This window comes from Xenopus tropicalis, chromosome 6, assembly GCF_000004195.4.
Source record: "Xenopus tropicalis strain Nigerian chromosome 6, UCB_Xtro_10.0, whole genome shotgun sequence".
NCBI lineage: Eukaryota > Metazoa > Chordata > Amphibia > Anura > Pipidae > Xenopus > Xenopus tropicalis.
This window is the reverse complement of record NC_030682.2, coordinates 69,259,405-69,280,383: the sequence shown is the minus strand read 5'-3', so window position 1 is coordinate 69,280,383 and position 20,979 is coordinate 69,259,405. Positions and strand designations below refer to the sequence as shown.

The window sequence follows — 20,979 nt, the reverse complement described above, 5'->3', positions numbered from 1 at the left end:
GGAGAGAAGCCTGAGCGACTAACCAAGATGAGGTACCAAAGGAGAAGGCAAAGCGTAGTTAGACAGTTCCGAGTCAAGGGCAGGCAGCGTAGGTTCAGATTCAGGGTCAGGCAGAGGTCAGGATGGGCGGCACAGATTCAAGGTCGACAGGCAGAAGTCAGCAGCAGAGAATCAACAAGAAATAACGGCTAGGCTTCAGCATAACCACGATAACCAGGCACTGATCAGTACTACAAACCGCTTTAAATAGCTTGTTTTTTGGTGCCAATTCGCCTGCGTCTTGACGCACAACGTAATGATGCACCACGTAATGACACATCATGACGTGACAATTTCGTGTCAGCATCAGCACGCAGACGAACATCGCTATGGCAATGCACATGTCTGCGCACTGGAAGTTACAGGATTTTTGGCTTTGGAATCTAAAATATGCTGTATTCTGCTATAGAGCTTTAAAAAATTGGTTACTGCTGGGAGATTTTGATCTGTAGAAGTCATAATTCTCTGTAAAAACTATACATGCCTGGTATTGGCACGTTCAAGAGAAATGAGGCTTTCCGAATCAGTTGAGTTTTTGTCCATAAAATAAAATATGTTTCTGGTATAAATCAAATCCCTATATTGTGAAAAATAGCAATTATTCTTTTCTTGTCCCAGAAGTAAAAATATACAAAAACGCAGGCATATTTACTAAACCCCGCCCAGTAAATACCCCTAAAATAATAGCACAAAATGTTCCAAAACCATCTGGCATTGAGTGTAACTGAAATATGAAATTCTGCTGGCACTTAAAGGGTTAATAAGCACTGCAGGTAAAGAAGTAGCAGTTCATTGAGCAAGGATAGATTGCTTGGTTCCCTACACATTGATTTTAGCATCCCTGCTATGTGTGCAAGTACTGGCTCAGGCTATGCTTGTGTTTAAATAAACCTATTTGCAGCACATCACTGGTCATGTGGTTTGGTTCCATCCTAATTAGTAAGCTTTATCAGAAAGGTCTATGGAAATACAGCCATAAGCACTCACAGAAAAGTTGCAAAAGAAACACAGGATTTCTTGTCTCCTTTTTTGTAAACAGTATCAGACTCCCTCTCTTCCTTTCTCTGCGCAGCTCTCTCCTGCTCCCCCCTCCCTTAAGAATTGAAAAGAATTCACTCTCCCCCCCTTAGGAATGTGTGATCTGAGCTACGAAGCTACAAAGACCAAGCTAAAATGGAAGCTGCTATCTTAAACGGAGGGAGTTTCAAGGGCTCTTTACTCTATTAGGTATGGTAAAGCTTTCTTCAGAATAAATATAGCATTATAGATGACTTTCCTTCTTTAAGAGAAATTCTCTTGCAGAGCACATGTACAGCATCCTGTGGCAGGGGGCAAGTGAACCTTGTTGATTATTAACTAAGCAGTTTAGCTAAAGCTCTCAGGTATCATTGCAACAGAAAGGACACCTAGTGTACGTTAACCACAAAATGTGAACACATTAGGCAGGAAGTAGGTACATTAGGTAGACGTGAATGGATTTTTTTTCTCTGTAAAGTTTGTGAAATTTCTTTCTGAGCAAACTTAAAGAGGCATTTACTTACCAGATGCAATGCACACAACAATATTCCAGATATGTATGTATGTATGTATGTATATATATATTTATAAAGCTCTACTTATATACACAGCACTGTTCAGTAGAATAAGAATGCATTGCCCTATTAGTTATTCAGCTAGTTTCAAGAAATCACTTTCTTTCTAAGTCTCCATAGGGTGATAGCTTCGAGCAGATTTATTGTGGGCAACTAATCTCAATGTCTGCCATCACCCTCAAAGCTGGGCATTGGGCATTAAACAGGAAAGCAAATAAGATTTTTACCTAAATCTTACTTTAGCTGGCATTTAGGCAGGGACCCCACTGCTTTTGGTTTCCTAAGGGTACCGGCACAGTTTGGGGACCATTGGTGTGAGGTGTAAATAATCCAGGATTAAACATGAAACCAAATAAGAATTTTACCTAAATCTTACTCTAACTGGCATTAAGGCAGGGACCCCACTGCTCTTGGTTTCCCTAGGGGTACCGGCACCATAGTTTGGGGGCTGTCGCTAAAACAACACTCTCAGTGGCACGTGACTCAGGGATGTGCCCACCAGGGGTTACACACAGTCACCTTACACCCAGGTTAGACTAACCTTAGATACCCCAAAACATACCAACACCCAGAACATTCAATTGCTGCCACCATCTATCAGTTGACTAATTATACCGCATACATATATTAGATTCAGGTTGTCAGAGAGAAAGGAAAGGCAGGGAGGGTATGAAAAGGTGCTGCTGGTACTAGGACAAATCATTCAGCAGGTAAGTTTAAATCTCCTACAAAATGCTTAGTGCCCATGCCTTAATTGTGTCTGCACCGCAACCTCACAGAGATACCTACCTTGCCTTTCCTTTCTGCACTGACGCACTGTATCTCGACATATATTTGCAGTATTAAAGAAAAGAAGCAGAATAATGGGTAGACTACTGCATGAAGATGCAGTAGGGAAAAGACAAGAAGAGAGCCATATACAAGTGACAGCTGAATGAAGTGATCTGAGAACAAGAAAAAAAATAGCATATTAGAGAGAGAACCAGATGAGAAAGAGAATGGGGAAAAAAGGGGGGGGGGGGCAAATTACCATGGTCCAAATGTAAATTGCTACAGGTATATCACTTTAATAACATAAATGCAAGAAAACAGAATACTATTTTGCTGTTGCTTTGTTTAGAAAAGATAACTAAAACCTCAGATGTCTTTCCTGAGCAGAGCAACATGTAACGAGTTCTATGTTTTCCTTCTAAAAATGTACAGTTGAAAGAAATAACCTGCAGGTGTTGTTTGAAAATTCACTATATTCTCAGTTTATAAACAGCTTAAAATTTTCAGTTTATAAACATTTAAAATTAAAATACATTATTAATACAAATTCATTAATACATGCTTAGAAGAGGTTAAAAAAAAACCCTTCTGAAACTTCTCCAATTTGCCTCTGAGGGTTCCAGTCCCTAAATCAACAGGATACTAAGAGCTATTTTCAATAACCTTCTATTTCCCACTTGCTTAAAAGCCATTAAATTTTAATGCTTACATTAAAAAATGTATATATATAAACTTTTTGCCTGCCAAGCACATACGTTTTTGGCAGGAAAAGCTATATTTGCCAAAATGGTACCAGGTACCAGTACTCTTCAGAAACTGACTTCCAGGACCTCTCCTATTTTGGGGTCTCTACATGCCATGTACTTCAATAAACCTATGTACATTGGCCATCAAACTGTTTAGGTATTTTAAATGGTTACCTAATGACCTGTTGAAGATATGATGCTGCAAAGTGTAAGTTTTGAGGTGATTTTCAGAAATGTAATCGAAATCGCCATGTTTAGGTAAGCTTTGCACCTTGGTACTTTGGAGAAGAAAGATATGTGTACCCATCTTGCATTCACGGGAAGGTGAACTTTCCAAATATAGATGGATTTCTAGAGTGAAAGTACTTTTTTGTATCTTTACCCCACATAAAATGCTGTAGATGTGTTGATTTTGCAGTAACTAAAATGATAAAAATGATAGAGCATATAGGATAGCTTTATCTTGGGGCCCCTACATGCCACATACTTAGGTAAACCTATGTGCATTGGTCATCAAACTGTTCAATAGACCCCTGGCGATCATATTAAATGTATTTTATCTTGGTACCTAGCTATGTGGGAGATAAGATGATGCAAAGTGAAAGATTTCAAGTGTCATGAAAATTGACAATAGGAAAATTGACAATTTAGGAAAGCTGTGTCGCTTGGTACTTTGGAGTAGAGAGACATGTAATCATCTTGGATTCAGGGGAATGTGTACTTTCCAAAAATATATGGATTTTTGATGTGAATTTTGTTGTGGCTATACCCACATAAAATGCTGTTCAGTGGACCTCTGGCATTTATATTTAGGATGTTTTATCTCACTACCTAATGATCTGTAGTAGATAAGATGCTGTAAATTGGAAGCACTGAAATAATTTTTCAAAAATTTCAAGAATTTTTATAAAAACCAATAACTTTAGGAAAACATTGCAACGTGGTTGTTATTTACCTATAGAAGTGGAATTACACCCACATTCTAGCATATATTGAAAGCCTAAGTTGTCCTGAAAAAACAATATACTATTTTACTGGGTAAACTAAAAGGCCCCTAAAGTCAAAGCGTGCAAAATGTTCAAAAAAATGTTTGCAGCCACTACGTATATAATGTAATAGATCATATTTAATGATGATGTAAGAGCCAATTTATTTTATCTGTTTTTTCTTTTGTTATTTGTGTTTGTTTGTAAAATGCAAAATAAAAACCTGTTAAAAAAAAAAATGTTTGCAGGATCTGGCAATAAAAATACGTGACCAAATCGGCTGGCATTGAAAGGGTTAAGGTTCATTATTAGGTATATGTTGATGATCTACAGGGAGGCAGAAATATTTGCAGTGCATGAGTGCCCAATATGTTTTTAATTATTACACAGTATAGTTGACAAGCTATAAGGCAAAATGGAACACATTGGGGCACATTTACTAAGGTGCAAATTTTCACCTCAAGAAGCTTCGCCACTCATGACAAATATGCTTATTCACTAAAACACAAATTTTCGTTGCAGCAAGAGAACGCTGTCAAATTTTCACCAGAGATTTTTCACTAGTGCATACTTTTCTAAGCGAATTTTCTCTAGCTGCACTGTCTTTTAGACATAATTCACAAGTGTATATGAGCTAGAGTTAATTGAAATCAGTGGCTATATACAGGACAGATGTGTGTAATTATTAATGATGCCGCTGAACTTGGTGAAAGTGGTCAGTTAATCTTTTAAATCTCCTTGGAACCAAATGGAAGATTAACTTTCTTGTCAGCTGCAGTAAGAACGAAGTCAGACACAGAAAAAAAAATATTGTTATTGTTCAACAACAACATTAACCCTTTAAGTGCCAGCAGAATTTCACATTTCGGTTCCCCTCAGTGCCAGACGTTTTGTAAACAGTCTGTGCTCTCTCAATTTAGAGGATTTTACTGGGGGAAGGGTTAGGTTTAGGCAGGCAAACTATATATTGTTTAGAGCTTTTTATTTAGAGCTCGACATAAAAAAAAAAGAAAAATTTATATTTTTCATGATATAGGGATTTATACCAGAAACATTTTATTTTATGGACAAAAATTCAACTGATTTGGAAAGCCTCATGTCTCCCGAACATGCCAATACCTGATATGTATAGTTTTATGGAGATTTCTGACTTCTATAGATGAAAAACTCCCAGCAGTAAATTACCAAATTTTCAAAGCATTACAGCAGAATATGGCATACTTTAGATTCCAAAGCCAAAAATCCTGGAACATTAGGTTTACCCTAGGAAACAGAGTTGCAATGCTTTCCCAAAATTGGCAGTTTTGATGAAATACCTGAAAATCGCATCAAATCTTCCACTGTCAAACTCCTTATCTCCCACATAACATTAGGTACCAAGAAAACCTAATATGAAAGTCAAGGGTCCACTGAACAGTTTGATGCCCATTGTGCATAGGATCACCGATGTATCTAGCATGTAGACACCCCAAAAGGAAGTTAGTGCATACAAATGTGTATTATGTGCCATAAGACCCCCTAACAGTAAGGAGACCATAGAAAACCATATATTTTCCAAAAGTACACATTCTGACAAAACAAAAATGGGTAAATACATCTTTCCCCTGCAAACTTCCAAACTACAAAGCTATGCTAAACAGAACAGTTTTTATGACATATGAAAATTGTCACACAGCTTGCATTTTACTTCATTATATATATGCATAGATTTACCAAACTATGTGGTGTACAGGGGCACCCAAATAAAAATAGTGCATATGCATTTTCACATATGACGCTCCAGCTTGTGCAATTTTTGTACCCGGTATGTGTATTATGTGCCATAAGACCCCCCTAACAGTATGGAGACCCTAGAAAACCATATATTTTCCAAAAATACACATTCTGACAAAACAAAAATGGGTAAATACATCTTTCTACCACAAACTACCAAACTATAAAGCTATGCTAAACAGAACGGTTTTTATAACATTTCTGAAAATTGCCACAAAGCTTGCATTTTGCCCCATTATGTACCCCACATTTCGTAATGTACCAACATAAAACACTCTAAATACGAACGCCAGGGGTCTACTGAACAATTTGATGCCCTACATGCATAGATTTACCAAACTATGTGGGGTACAGAGGAAGCCAAATTAAAATACAGCAGACAAAATGTCCATGTGCAAAGATAAGTAACAAAAAACAATGTAAAATGCAGTAAAACTGCTACAATCCAAAAAAAAAATCACTAAAATCAATGTTTTTTTTTCTTAGTGATATCTGCAGTCAGAATCACAGTTTGAGTATTTTGGTTTGGGCAAATTAGTTTTACAGACAAAGTCAAGCGAACAACAACTATGCATAACTGAAAATGCAAAAAAATGGCTAAAAATGCAATAAAATGACTAAAAATGCACCAAAATCACAGAAAATGTAATAAAAACACCAAAATAATACACAAAAGGTATTGCGCAGTGCGGTTAGCGAATGTGCTATGCGCAATGGCAATAAAAAAAATTTCAGGCAAGAATAAAAACGATGCGATTAAAAAAAATAAATTACATAAGTGTGTGTGTGTGTACACATGGCAAAATGTGTTTTGTGTGCATGTGTGCAAGTAAGTGTGAGTGCTGTAAGTGCTGTGAATGTGTGAAACCCCCCACCCCCCCAAAAAATGTATGTGTTTGTGTAAGTGTGAGTACAAGTGTGTATTATGTTTGTGTATGTATGTTTTTTAACACTTATCTGGGACAAGCAGTCATGCAGATCCTCTGGAGGTGGGAGGAAGGACCCAGGAGCCGTGCTGCAGCTTCTCCCTGCGATATGACTTTTGTTGGAATGCAGGATTTTATATCACTGATACAATCACTTAGCAGATCTAGTTTAATGAATTCGCAAGTCAGAGCCAGGCGAAATAGACATTGATGAAAGGGGAAATGAAGAAAAGAAAAAAATTTTGCCGTCTGATAAATTACCAAATTTTCACTGAAACAACGGCACAAAAGATTGTCTAGTGCTGAGGTCTCCTTTGCCTTTTAGTAAATCAGCAAATGTGCTACAAATTGTATTTTTGGTGAATTTTCCTTAGAAAAAGACAATACGCCCTGTAGTAAATGTATGTACCCATAGAGTTTTGAAGCCCTCGTGATGTCCATCTCAGCAGTCAGCAAAACACAGTTGCCCCTCCAGTGTTCTTTTTAAAAAAGTCAATAGAGGTACAAATGCAAAGTGGGCTATAAAAATATAGCATCCCTAGCTTTGAAATGTTGTTTTACTGGCAGTTAAAAGAAAGCTTAAAGCTTAAAAGAAAGCTTCAGCATACCACTTACTTGTTTTTATGGTGCATTTACTTCCCTGGCCGCTTCCAAGCCAAACAACATCCAGTCATAACTTGTATTGGAAAAAGCACACCTCCTGCCTTTAAGCTATTTATTTCTGCAGAAATGTAGCACAGGCTTTCAGAGGAACACCCCCTTTGCACCTGATAAAAGGGCTGTTCCCCCCGAAAGTTTGTTTTACTGGCAGTGAGATTTTCTAGGAAATTTGGATCAAATAATTTGATGCGGCTTTGTTTCGAGCTAGCCATTAACATAAACGTAGCAAATTTCATTACCAGGAATTTAAAGTGCTCTTCTTTTGTTCAACATTTATTCAGAGCCTATATAATACTCACAAACTAAGGTACAGAACTTTCCATTCTAAATTAATTACTATTTACAGCACCATAATATTAGTTCATTGCATGCCAAAGAGAAAATAGTAACTTACATTTATTAATGAGATGAGATCTCTCAAGTTTCCAATTCATTTATCAAAGAGGAAGAGTGTCAGTACATAGCTTGTTGAAACCTCATGCTAAGTTAACCATTTCAGTTTTAATTACGTAGATGTACTGAACTGAGACATTAATTGTATTGCTTCTGGCTTTTAATTAGTAAATAGATCTGTGGTCAGTGTAATTCATGATCAGATGATATAAGTAAAGCCCTGATCAAGCATCAATGTTGAGAGAATGTTCTGCATCAGTGAGTTCCCCAGATAAGCTTTCCAGATACGTTTCTGCATAAAAGCCATAGTTTATACCGTTCTTTCACAGATGTTTGTTTCACTAAGCAGTTTGTTCTCCTGCAATGTAGGAACCAATGATTTTTCATTTACAATTTTTATCATCTTCACAGCCTTCTTTATACAGTCTCGGACTTGAAAAATTGTAGATGATTTAAAGCAAAAAAAAAGGACATATTCCTGAAGATTTGTGGCATCATATCCATAACCTTTCAAGACATTAAAAAAAAGAAGGAAACTTTTTTAACATGCCTCCTACTGTTGAATTTTCTGGAGATCAGCTGATAGAAGACTGTTGTTGCAAAGATTTTGTCAAGAAACTGAACATTGTTTTAAAAGTTTCTTTACAAACAGCAGTTCATAAAGCTGAAGAAGCAATCAAAGCTGACATGAATGAATTTTTATCTACATCAATGACTTGTGAGATTCCTACAAAGAATAGCTGGTCTTCAGAAGCAACAACTGTCACTGCAACACAGGATACATCAGGGAACAGACTTGCGGCTCCCACTGAGGACAGGATACATTTTGCACTTATCAGGGCGATTGTTCTGGTGACAGTAATTGTTATTGTACTAATATCTACTTGCAAGCTTGTCCTGCAGTTTGTAACCAGGCCTTACACAATAAAAGATTAACTGAATTACAGAAAATGACTTGCCATAACAGAAGTGATTTTAGTTTGGAAAAATATACTATTGTACAATATTGCATGCCATTTTAATCATCTACCTGTACACAGAGTCAGATATATAAAAAAAACATCTGTGCTTAGCATATGGTTTGTGCACAACTAGATATTTATAAATGTGGAGTGTCATTATTATTTTGTTTTATTAGTCGCAGAGAACAAAGTTTGGGGGCATTTTCATCTATGGTATAAGTTGGTGAAAAGCGTTAATTCACATAAAAATTCTCAGTGGGTGTTGAACAGTCACAAGCTATGAGTTAATTTATAAACACTGGGCAATTTTGCACCTGGGCAGTATCCCATAGCATATCATCAGCAATTAGCTTTTTTTAACCAGTTACAGCAAACATATTTGCCCAGTGTTTATAAATGAGCCTCAATAAATCAGCATGCCCATTACAAAAACTTTTAGCTGTAACACTGATTACTGTTTATAGTCGAGTTTGGAGTTACTGTGCATGCTGTGAGTTATTTTATTCACATTAGTTTACACTAATGATTGTTTGGGTAAAATAGTGTTGTGACTTTTTATAAACCCACAACTAGTAATAGATATATTAAAACCCACTACCATATAATTGAAAGTTTTGTGTTTAATTTATTCTTCTGTTTACACAGAAAACTGGACAACCAACAAAATATGACAACAAAATCATTAAGGCAACAATTCCAAAAACTGAATGTATAATGAAGTAAAATTATTTGTGTGTATCCATGCCAAAATTAAATTTTGAGTAAGCCTTTCTCTGTGACGTAGATTAATTTCTAATCACCATGTATCTGCTGTATTGTAGTTATGTTTATGAAGAGAGCCCTTGTGATTTATCTCCTTTCCTTCAACAGAAAATGCAACCCATGCAGTAGACGTAATGGATACAACTTATATCATAATTTCAGCTTTGTCTGAAGTATATTTTAGTGCTTAGCTATAGACTTTCCCCAAACTCATTTTCACCAGTAATAGAATGCACGGAGGTGCAGAAAAAAAACAACCATCACATATGCAGTCACAAGTTGGATGAATTATTTTTAAGGGTAATCTCTCACATATCCCAAAGTCAGTGGCTTACAAAGGATTATGTCCAATGTGGTTTCTCCACCTGTTTAAAAACAAATTTAGCCCTACTCCTCTTTGCTTGTATGATCTTTGAGAGGAGAACAGATTTTAGCCAGAAAATGCGCATTTGTGCTCAGTGACAGGTGTATTAGTCCTTTTACTGCCCAGAGTAGAGTGGGGTAAATCTATTTTTACACCTGTTTGCAAGGTGTGCCATTGGCCAAAAGTTTTACTATCCTCTGTAAGCCACAGACTTAAGTAAATGTGGAAGCTGCAGTCCACCCTTAGAATGACTCTAAAATATTGGTGGAGAATATGTATTGTGTGCCATAAGACTATGGGGTAGTGCTGTGCCATGACCATGCCGTGTACAGAGAATACAAACATGAGTATGTTCTGGCTGAAATCTGCCCTGTTTGTGCAGTAATAGGTGGCTCATGTTCATCCCTGTCACCACACACATGAATCAGGTGCAGAAGAGATACACTTTTCTCCACCATGGTTTTTAAGCTCAGGTAGAAATCACAGTGTGCCACTTATTAAAGGTGGTTATTGTTAACCTACATCAGATATGCAGTTTAAAAAATACTCAAAAAACATTTGCAGATTATGTCAAACTTCCTTGGGTAACCAATTGTCAGGTGCAGCCACAGGTGGGTGGCTGGCAGGTAGGAGCCTATATGCTGTGTAATACAGATATAAAGGGTACTTCACTTGTTGATAAGCAGAAAGCATGTTGAGATGCAGAGACATAATTTATTATGAGGATTGGGCAAAAGAAATACAAAGTTCATACAACGGGCCAGTGCATGTTCACAGTAGGTGGCACTGTTATTTTACACTTTACACATAGCCATCTCCATTAAGGGGAACTGCACCAAAAACACAATTTAAGTTTGTTTAAAAGCAAACATAATTTCAAGCAACTTTGCACTATATATCAATTGAAAAAAATATGCAGTTCTTCCATGATTTTTAACGTAATAATATGGTTTGAAACAGTTACCTAAGTCTAAAATATAACAGTAATCGACTGTCACCAGCCTTCTTTTAGCCTGCATCCTTCAATCCCACAATTCCCTGCACACGTGATATCAATAAGGAAAGTAACATCACAGTGCAATGCATTGTGGGTTATGTAGTTCATGGACATTCATTTGCCGCTCTGGCAGTTTCTCACCCTTGAATAACACCACTCCAGTTTAGTTTCTGTAACAGGTGCAGGCTTGGACAGTGCTCCAATCGTAGAATCAACTATACTGCTTCAAAGAAGGAAAGTCCTATCACTGGTTGTGGTCACAGTTGGGGCTAGCCAGAAATCAGCTGTATGAATATACAGATCCAGCATATACAAATAAAACAAAGAAATAAAAAAAATCCAAAATGCCAAAAAAGAGGATGGACAGTTAACTTAGATTTTTTCCTTTTTATAAACTTTACCGGTGATATTAGAGGAAAAGTCAGTACTTGGTGTTAATACAATTACATTACTCTTAAAAGTACTTTTAAAGGAAACCACATTAAGCTTCTAGTGGAAACTGTTGTCACTAAACTGGGAGCTAGCATAGATCCAAGAGTAAGAGCTTTCCTTGGGAGATATTTGATGGATAAATCCCTAAATATGTAGTTTCTGCATACTGTGTGTAATTTTTGCAGAAACAGGTTACAGTGATAGGTATGTGAGGGGTTTCTGTGTTGTGTGGGGCTCTTCTACTGTTGCTGAATTAAGAAATTCAGATTACTCATCACTCATTGAGCACTTCTCAAAGGTCTCCTTGTGTAGTTTTGTTTATACTCAAAGTGACTGTCTATGCTCTAGCATTGTGCATAATTGTAAATATATTTTGGCCTCTAAATGGTGGCATTCTAAAGAGGATAATAACCCTTAAAATGGACATATTGTGTGAAAAACAATATTGCCCCAATTAATTGTACTCAAATTAATATAGAAGGAATGTGCTTTAAAACGTGCTTTAGTAGTGTTTCAGTCTGATTTATTGAAATGTTCTCCAAAAATCACATTAGTCCTGCTCATGTTTCACTTCCTGCTGCCTCCTTTCCTAGGACAGCACTGTTGAATAGGAACCAATCAGCAGCTAAACTTGTGTGACTGCAGGGCTATGATTGGCTATCCCCCTTCTACCATGCTTCTGGCAGGGGCAGTTGGGACACGCCCACCCCTCATTTGAAACAGGGACAGGCACCTGAGAGTATTTATATGGAGCTCCAATGAAGGGGCCATTTTTATAGAAACTATTTTTAGCCCAATGTGAAACCAGCACCATATATTATTCATTATTGCTTACAAGATTAGAGTTTTTTTATTTATACCATAAGTGATACTGACACCAAAAAATGTCTTATGAAAATATGAACCTACTTCCAAACCTACCTATAGGTCATGTTGACCTAAATGTTTCACTACATAAATCCTACTGAAGATCCTGAACCCAACTGTCTGACCGTCCGACCCGTATATTCTCAATCTGTCAAAAGGAGTACGTCATAAACTGGGAGGATTCAGCTTGCCGTTTGCTAATAAAGGCTAATAAAGAGTTAATCTCAAGCTGCAGGCATACCTTCAGTTGTCTCAATAGTGCCCTTAACTCTCCCCATATTTCACCTGTTCAGATGATCAGAAGCCAAACAGGAAGAAAAAACGCTGAGCTGTGTGAAGAAAGTTCCCATAATGCATCGCTCCTGCACAGACACCCAGACCAAGTGAACATGCTGTTAGTTAGACTAGGGGGCACATTTACTAACCCACGAACGGGCCGAATGCGTCCGATTGCGTTTTTTTCGAAATGATCGGTAATTTTGCGATTTTTTTCGGCGTCTTTGCGATTTTTGCGTAAAACCGCGAGTTTTTCGGCATCTTTACGATTTTTGCGTAAAAACGCGAGTTTTCATAGCCATTACAAAAGTTGCGCAAAGTCGCGATTTTTTCGTAGCGTTAAAACTTGCGCGAAACATCGCGCCTTTTAAGTTTTAACGCTACGAAAAAGGCGCGACTTTGCGCACAAGTGTTAACGCTACGAAAAAATCGCGGCTTTGCGCAACTTTCGTAATGGCTACGAAAAACTTGCGTTTTTACGCAAAAATCGTAAAGACGCCGAAAAACTCGCGTTTTTACGCAAAAATCGTAAAGACGCCGAAAAAATCGCAAAAAATACAAAAAAGTCGCAAAATGTTCGTTTCCAATCGGAATTTTTCCAATTCGGATTCAAAATCGTGTCTTAGTAAATCAGCCCCTATAAGTCAGCTTCCTACTGATTGGCTCAGATCCACATTTCTAAGGGGGGGTAGAGTGAGTTCTTAGCATTCTTGAGGGAGGGGGGAGCAGGAGAGGGGAGAGAGCAGAAAGCTGCGTGTCTCTGGCACAGGAATTACAGACACAAGAAATCTTTTCACAGAGAAGTCAGTGTAGAGTTTCTGTGAGTACTTATGGCTGTATTTACATAGACCTTTCTGATAAAGCTTACTTAGTTTTTACCTTTCTTTCTCCTTTATATCACACGCCGACTGAAAGCAGATCTGTTGTAGGTCTGTGCTTGGGCATATTTATTCACTTGGGAGGCATTTAAATTAAAACCCGGAGGAGGGGAAAAAACATGGCTGCTCAGTGCGTCTGTAATTCGTGCTGCCATAATTGTGAAGCGAAAAAAACTTTGCAGATGCAGGTGTAAAATTTTTTTTTAATTGGCTGTTAGTATCGCTTTAAAGGAATAAAAATAGCAGCTTCAGTGAAACTTCACTGTAAACTAGACATTATTATTATTACTATTAACATTTATTTATAAAGCGCCAACATATTCCGCAGCACTGTACAATAAGTGGATTTCATACATTGGACATACAGAGTAACATATAAAGCAATCAATAACAGATACAAGAGGTGAAGAGGGCCCTGCCCAAAAGAGCTTACAATCTAAAAGATTTCATTTAGACTGTAAACTCTACCAGGCAGGGACCCCCTCCCTACTGTGTCTCATACCATATGGCATTTATTCCCTGTACATTTATGAATTTATTGTATTTATTATAAAATTTGTCCTCCCTGTAATTTTGTAAGATCGTACAGCGCTGCTTACCCTTGTAGCGCTTTATAAATAAAGTTATACATACATACAACTCGCTTTCTGTCCGGGTTATTGGTGACGCACAGCCGAAACGAGAGACCACCCCTTATTTCCCAAGATGCCTATAATAAGGAAGAAGCACCCCCTGTCCCTTCCCTCCTCCACCTCAGCAGTCCTGCGAGCTTTCAGCTTCGCTGCTGTTACCGGGGAAACTCCTGTCCCCGCCCCATCCTAGTATACGCACAGGCATGCCTGCTTTGAATGACACTAATCTCCACCTACCAGTATACAACTCTACACGCCCATTGATTTGCTGATACTCCTTCCAGTCTTATGGCAGACTTGCTGTCAATGTAAAAGGGAAAACTTCCCTCTCTAGAGAGTTTTGAGACTTATCAGGTCTGCAGGGAGATCGAGTCAGATGTCCTGGTACTGCAAGAATTTGCAGGTAGGTCTTTAAATCAACTTGATGTTTTACTCGGGGACTTAAAAGTAACCGTAGCTCTATGCTGGGTGGTACTTAAATTCCAATTAAGGACGTAGTTCTTCTGTTGTGCATATCGCTCAAACCGTACCTTAGAAGCACAGTATTTCTGTGATTTTACCTTACTGACGAATAGTGCTCAATAGATATCGGAAGTATTTGTGCCATGGACTGAGGACCTGATATTGTCCTGTTTTACAGTATTGTACCATTTTCGATTTAGGATGGTTTTATAACTACTTGTAAGTCATATTAAAGCACTTACAAAAAAAAAACTTTCAAAATTCAAGCTTTTTGTGTGTAGTTCAGATCTTTTATCTTTTATTGTCATCTCAACCTCATAAGAAACTTAAACAGTGAAGTGCAGTAATGCAGTTATATTTGGACAGCAATGTTTAAATTAGTCTAATTGCTAAAGTATTGTGATGGGTCTCACAGTTTCATTTTGTAAGCAAAAGTAACACTGAAGCTAAGGCTTGATTCAGTAACATAGCAGGTAACTTATCCAGTGACATAAAACTAGCACAGAAATAAAAGTGACAAATCTGTCACACCTGGATCACCAACCTACCCCTGGTAGATTGAGAATATTTTAAGAGGGCACTCCCTGTTGCTATGTGCCGTTCCTCAGTGTTATATTAGTTACAAAGAACTAGTTTGAACTCTGTGATTCAAGGGACAGATTGTTTAGAATGATACTGTCATGATTTTTATAGTGTACTTTTTATTTCTAAATTACACTGTTTACATAGCAAATAATTCAATCTATTATTTAAAATTTTATTCTTGAACAAATGTATTTTTTTTTAGTTGTAATATTGGTGTGTATGTAGACGTTTCAGTGGATTGTGTCTGATTCTTAGCTTTCACAAAGAGCCAGTGCTACACATTAGAATTGCTTTTAGATAACCTATGGTTTTTCCTTCTTCAATATACCTGGAGGAGTCCCAAGCCGGACATGGATTTTTTACTTTTGAGTGCTATGCTACCTTCCCATTGTTCTGCTGATCGGCTGCTAGGGCGGGGGTTGATATCACTCCAACATGTAGTGCAGCAATAAATCTGGCCATATACGCACCAATGATTTCGTACGATATTCGGTGCGTGTATGGCGAGCCAACCGATATCGCAGAAGACTGCAGATATCTGTCAACTCGCCGATCGGGCGGGTTAAAAGATTTTGATCGGGGCACCATTGAAGGCAAAAATCTACCTTCAGGGCTGAATCGGCAGAAGGACGTAGAAATCCTATTGTTTCTACCTCCATATCTGACGATTCAGCCCTGAATGTCTGTGGAGGGTGGGAACAATCTTTCGTGCGACCATTGGTCGAAAATCACCACTTGTGTGGCCACCTTTAGGCTGATGTTCCACTGAGTGGTTTAGTCACCTGTGATAGGTCTCTGCTATTGCTAGCGACTAATCGCTCCAAAATGCCTCCGAAAGCCCTTTGCATTGCTTCGGTTTTCTAAAGTTGCCTGCAGGAGGAAACTTTGCGAGACTGCGGAACGTTATCATCCTTTGAGCATGTTGTGGAAAACATTATATTAATGAAGTGGCAACCCAAAATACATGAACGACTTTATTTACAATCTGTACATTATAGCAGCCAACTTTATATTGGTCAAACCAGAAAATAATAGTGTTATTTGAAATTTTCTACAGTTATCCCTAAAACAGATATGTACGTGGCTTGATATTCTATCTTTGTTAAGCATTATGTTAAAGGTACTGGACGTGGTAAAATTACCTTCTTAAAATGGAGATATGGCTTCAAAAAAGCGTGATTTGTTATTGTCTAAAGGTGTGAATACATTACTATTTTCTCTAATGCCAATTTGTCTATTTTAAAGGTGAATACAGAAGAAGTCTGAAATGGACCACATTTAAATTATACTGGAATTAGATACAAAAACAAGTAAGTATATAGTGTAATGTTAGCATGGGGCAATTAAAGTTGCTTTATTTTGGCAAGATTATAGTGATTGCTTCTTTCACAGAATGTATTTATTGCCAAATTCTTAATATTGTTAGAACAAATTAATGTTCCAACATTACTGCTCCCAATTCTCTTTGTCTGCTCTACATTGAGTTTCCTTAACTAGTCTTCTCTAGATAGGATTCTAGATGTATTTTACACCATGACTATAATGTCACAAAGTGCAAAATCAATCTTGTATGTCTGAAAGGTTCAAGGTACCCACACTCAGATAATTAAGAATACTGTGAAATATTGGCAGATACATTCATGACTAAATTCACTGAACCAACGTTTTAGCCCTTAGGTTTACTGAGAAGGTCATTTCACTATGTCCCCATCCATTTATAGACTGGCCAGAGCCTCTATACATGTTCAAATAGGGGCTTTCTTAAACATTGTTTTTTTTGCCTGGTCTGCTGTAGTGTATTTACATATACAACTTATTATCCAAAATGATAATACAGTTTGGTGTAAAAGTTCTAAGGCACATGGAGTGAATTTATGGGGTTTTCCCCACCAGTATTTTTCAGTCTGCTCAAAAGAGTCTCCCCCACCATTTCTCATAGTGCTGAATTGTAATTGCCTTTTAAATGCAGGACTGGTGTTTGCCGTCTTAATACATGCATAAAAATAGTAGAGCATGATTATGGGAGGTGGCAGTTTGCTGCAAAACTAAGTTTGCTGTAGAGCTTCCATTCAGTCAGGGGTCCCCAACCTTTCTTACTTGTGAGCCACAGTCAAATGTAAAAAAGTTTGGGTAGCAACACAAGATTCATGCCTAATAAGGGCTGTAATTGGCTATTTGGTAACCTCTATGCAGACTATCAGCTTACAGGAGATCTTTTTTGGTAGTACATCGTGTTTCTATGCGACTATAACTTGCCACCAAGCCAGGAATCCAAAAATAAGCACCTGCTTTGGGGACACTGGGAGCAACATCCAAGGGATTGGTGAGCAACATGTTGCTCACGAGCAACTGGTTGGGCATCTATGCTTCTGTACTATAACCAATCTTAATAGAACTTTTGGGGTACAATGTACACATTTTTTTAGTGCCAAGTGCCAATCTCTTTGTCAACATCTGTTTGTCTTGTGACTCAATTCTTGAGTTGTCAGCAATTCTGTGCTATCACCTTCCGTAGATTTTGGATTAAAATTCCTGCAGTTTAGCTTTGGTCAATAATGATATGAGTTAGGGGTATTAAGAATTTAACTACCTGGGAAGTTTGCTAAAAATTTCTTTGCAGCTAAATTTTGCTATTGGGAGGGGAAGAGGTAAGTGGATATGTGGGCATGCATGGAAAATTAATATAATTATTATATAATTATGCTTACAACTGGCTTCTGCAGAAAGTAAGACCAAGTAGTACAGGAAATTTAGCAGATTATACTTTTATTGGAAAATTGCTTAGAATTACATCTTTTTTCATTATGGAAAAAAAACCTGTCAATGTCTGTGTAACTTGTTTCACGTAGGTATTTATTTTTATGTAGAAAGACAAAGGTTCCGGGTTAATGTGTAAACCCCTGACACACAAGAACAATATAGGGACACGTCATTAATCTGCATGCTTGCTATCATATACATGTGTATTTTTCGGTATATATGCAAAGCTGTAGAATATCATTGATCTGACATTCTGATTGTTACAGAAAATACACCTTATTTTAACATCATAAGCTTTATTGGTCAGTTATCATATATTGCATGTACATCTGTTGTTACACATCAGAGTTAGAAACTTTGAATATTGTTACAGTTTTCCCAAAGTACATAGCATTGGCATTGTACATCGGCTTATCGGCTGGAGCAATTTATTTACAAGATACAAATATAAAAATAAAGTCCAGGGGTGTGGGGTTTGCCCTGGGCATATGGTGGGTAGGGTGCATTGATTATCGCTCATTCAGTGGTGGAGCTGTGGCTTTCATAGGTAAGTACCTTAGAGGATGGGCCAAGAGCCCCATACTTTGTCAAACTTCTCAGGGGTTGTTCTTTTTGTGTATAGATATTGCATACAGTCTATGTATTTCTGCATTTGGTCTAGCCATGATTGGTGGGTTAGGGGGTTCACATCTTTCCAGAGCTATGTTATGCATCTACAGGCTTGGAAGAGGCCCTGACGTATAACCATTAGCTGGTATTTGTTACCCAGAGAATCGTCACATGCTCCCAGTATAGCTAGTTCCGGGGAGTGTTGGAGCTGTATATTTATTGTTTTTGCTATTGTGGCAAATACGTCTCTCCAGTAAATTTGCAGCCTATTGCATTCCCACATCATATGTATAAAGGTACCTGGGGCTAGGCCACATCTAGTACAGTTAGGGGATATCTGGGGGTTCATCCTATGCAGCCTTATTGGGGTGAAATATGCCCAATGAAGGATATGCTTCTGGATCATTTTGTGGTTAGCATTGGGGGAAACGAACCCGGGTGCCTCTAAGGCATTCAACCATTCATCATCAGTTAGTGTGGGGATATCGGTTTTCCAAGCAAGTATTCTGCAAAAGGGTGATTTTCCCACCTTAAAGGAATCTGATTGGTAGGCATGTTGTATTTGCCTGTATGTTAACCCTTGGGTACCGGGGATTTCGTATTCCCTTTGGAGCTTATCAAAGGATTTAAGGGAGTCTTGTACTAGGTGTTGTAGTAGTTGTACCCCTTTGTTGTGCCATGCCGCCCTGCCTCTATGTGTCAAATTCATTGATTGCTCGGTTATTCCATATGGGTGTGCCTTGATGTTTAGCTTGGTGTGTACATACTGCTTCAGCGTGTGACCATATAGTGCAGGTTAGGAGTAGTATAGGGTGGGTTGTGCTTTGTCTTATCAATTAGGGTTTTTAGCATTCCTTGTAGTAGGGGTCTTTCTGAGTTTTTCAGTGCCATTAGTAGCTTGGAGGATGGGCAATTGGGTTTTGTAGTGAACCAAGGTTTGGCGTGCGCTAGTTGGGTTGCCAAGTGGTATAATTCGATGGGATGTGGGATGCTCCTCCACTGTCTGCAGCTTTTTTAAGGGAGTCTAGTTTTAGTCTCCTTCTCCCCGTTCCCCATATAAAGGGGCTCATTAGTTTATCTAGTTTTTGAAAAAAGAATTTAGGGACCCTTATAGGGGCATGTGTGAGTAACATAGTAAGTTAGGTTGAAAAAAGACATACGTCCATCACATTCAACCATAATGCCTATATATAACCTGCCTAACTTCTAGTTGATCCAGAGGAAGGCAAAAAACCCCATCTGAAGCCTTTCTAATTTGCTGCAGAGGGGAAAAAAAATTCCTTCCTGATTCCAAGCTGGCAATCGGACCAGTCCCTGGATCAACTTGTACTAAGAGCTATCTCCCTTAACCCTGTATTCGGTCACTTGCTAAGAAGTCATCCAACCCCTTCTTAAAGGAGAAGGAAAAGCTAAGTCACTTGGGGTGCCAAAATGTTAGGCACCCCCAAGTGACTTGAACCGCTTACCCCGTACCCCGGGCTGGTGCCCCTGTACGGAGAGAACAGCACCAGCCCGGGGTACCTGCAGCGCTTCCTCCTTCCTTCCTCGCTGCGCACGCATGCGCAGTAGAGTGAAAAGCCGAACTTTAACAGAGAAGTCGGCTTTTTCACTCTACTGCGCATGCGCCTGACTCACAGTCAAGGCTGAACGGAGCAGGAAGGAGGAAGCGCATCGCCCCAGGTGCCCCGGGCTGGTGCGGTTTTCTCCTAATAAGGGCACCAGCCCGGGGTACGAGGTAAGCGATTCAAGTCACTTGGGGGTGCTTAACATTTTAGCACCCCCAAGTGACTTAGCCTTTCCTTCCCTTTTAAAGCTATATAATGTATCAGCCAGCACAACTGATTCGGGGAGGGAATTCCACAACTTCACAGCTCGCACAGTAAAAAATCCTTTCCGAATATTTAAACGGAACCTCCCTTCTTCTAAACGGAGTGGGTGCCCTTGTGTCCGTTGGAAGGACCTACTGGTAAATAAAACATTGGAAAGGCTATTATATGATCCCCTTATATATTTATACATAGTTATCGTGTCACCTCTTAGCTTAGTTGCCCTTCTCTGGACCCTCTAATTCAATAATGTCCCGTTTAAGCACTGGAGACCAAAACTGAACAGCATATTCTAGATGGGGCCTTACCAGTGCTCTGTAAAGGGGAAGAATAACACCCTCCTCCTGTGAATCTATACCCTTTTTAATACAGATCAAAACCTAATTTACCCTTGCAGTTGCTGTCTGGCATTTCTTGCTACAGCCAAGGTTATTATCTACAAGGATTCCAAGGTTCTTCTCCATTATGGATTTGCCTAGTGCAGTCCCATTAAGGGTATACGGGGCTTGCATATTTTTACATCCCAGGTGCATGACCTTACATTTATCCACATTAAATCTCATCTGCCATTTAACTGTCTAGATTGCCAGTTGGTCAAGATCCTGCTGCAAGGATGCCACATCCTGGATAGAATTGACTGCAAGGTTTTGTGTCATCTGCAAACACTGATACATTACTTAT

General features: G+C 38.5%; 1 protein-coding gene across 2 annotated transcripts in view; it reads left to right on the top strand.

Moving 5' to 3' along the window:
• The first annotated feature begins 14,393 nt into the window (after window positions 1–14,393).
• The window catches only part of galnt4 (polypeptide N-acetylgalactosaminyltransferase 4), a 29,008-nt gene continuing 22,422 nt past the window's right edge, over window positions 14,394–20,979 (top strand). The window contains exons 1-2 of one of the 2 annotated variants that reach the window (NM_001079237.2): window positions 14,394–14,459; window positions 16,349–16,413. The gene's annotated coding sequence lies outside the window, so the exon portion shown is untranslated. Of the gene's footprint in view, window positions 14,460–14,633; window positions 14,738–16,348; window positions 16,414–20,979 lie in introns of those variants that run through there. The other variant, XM_031903463.1, reaches the window with a different exon arrangement.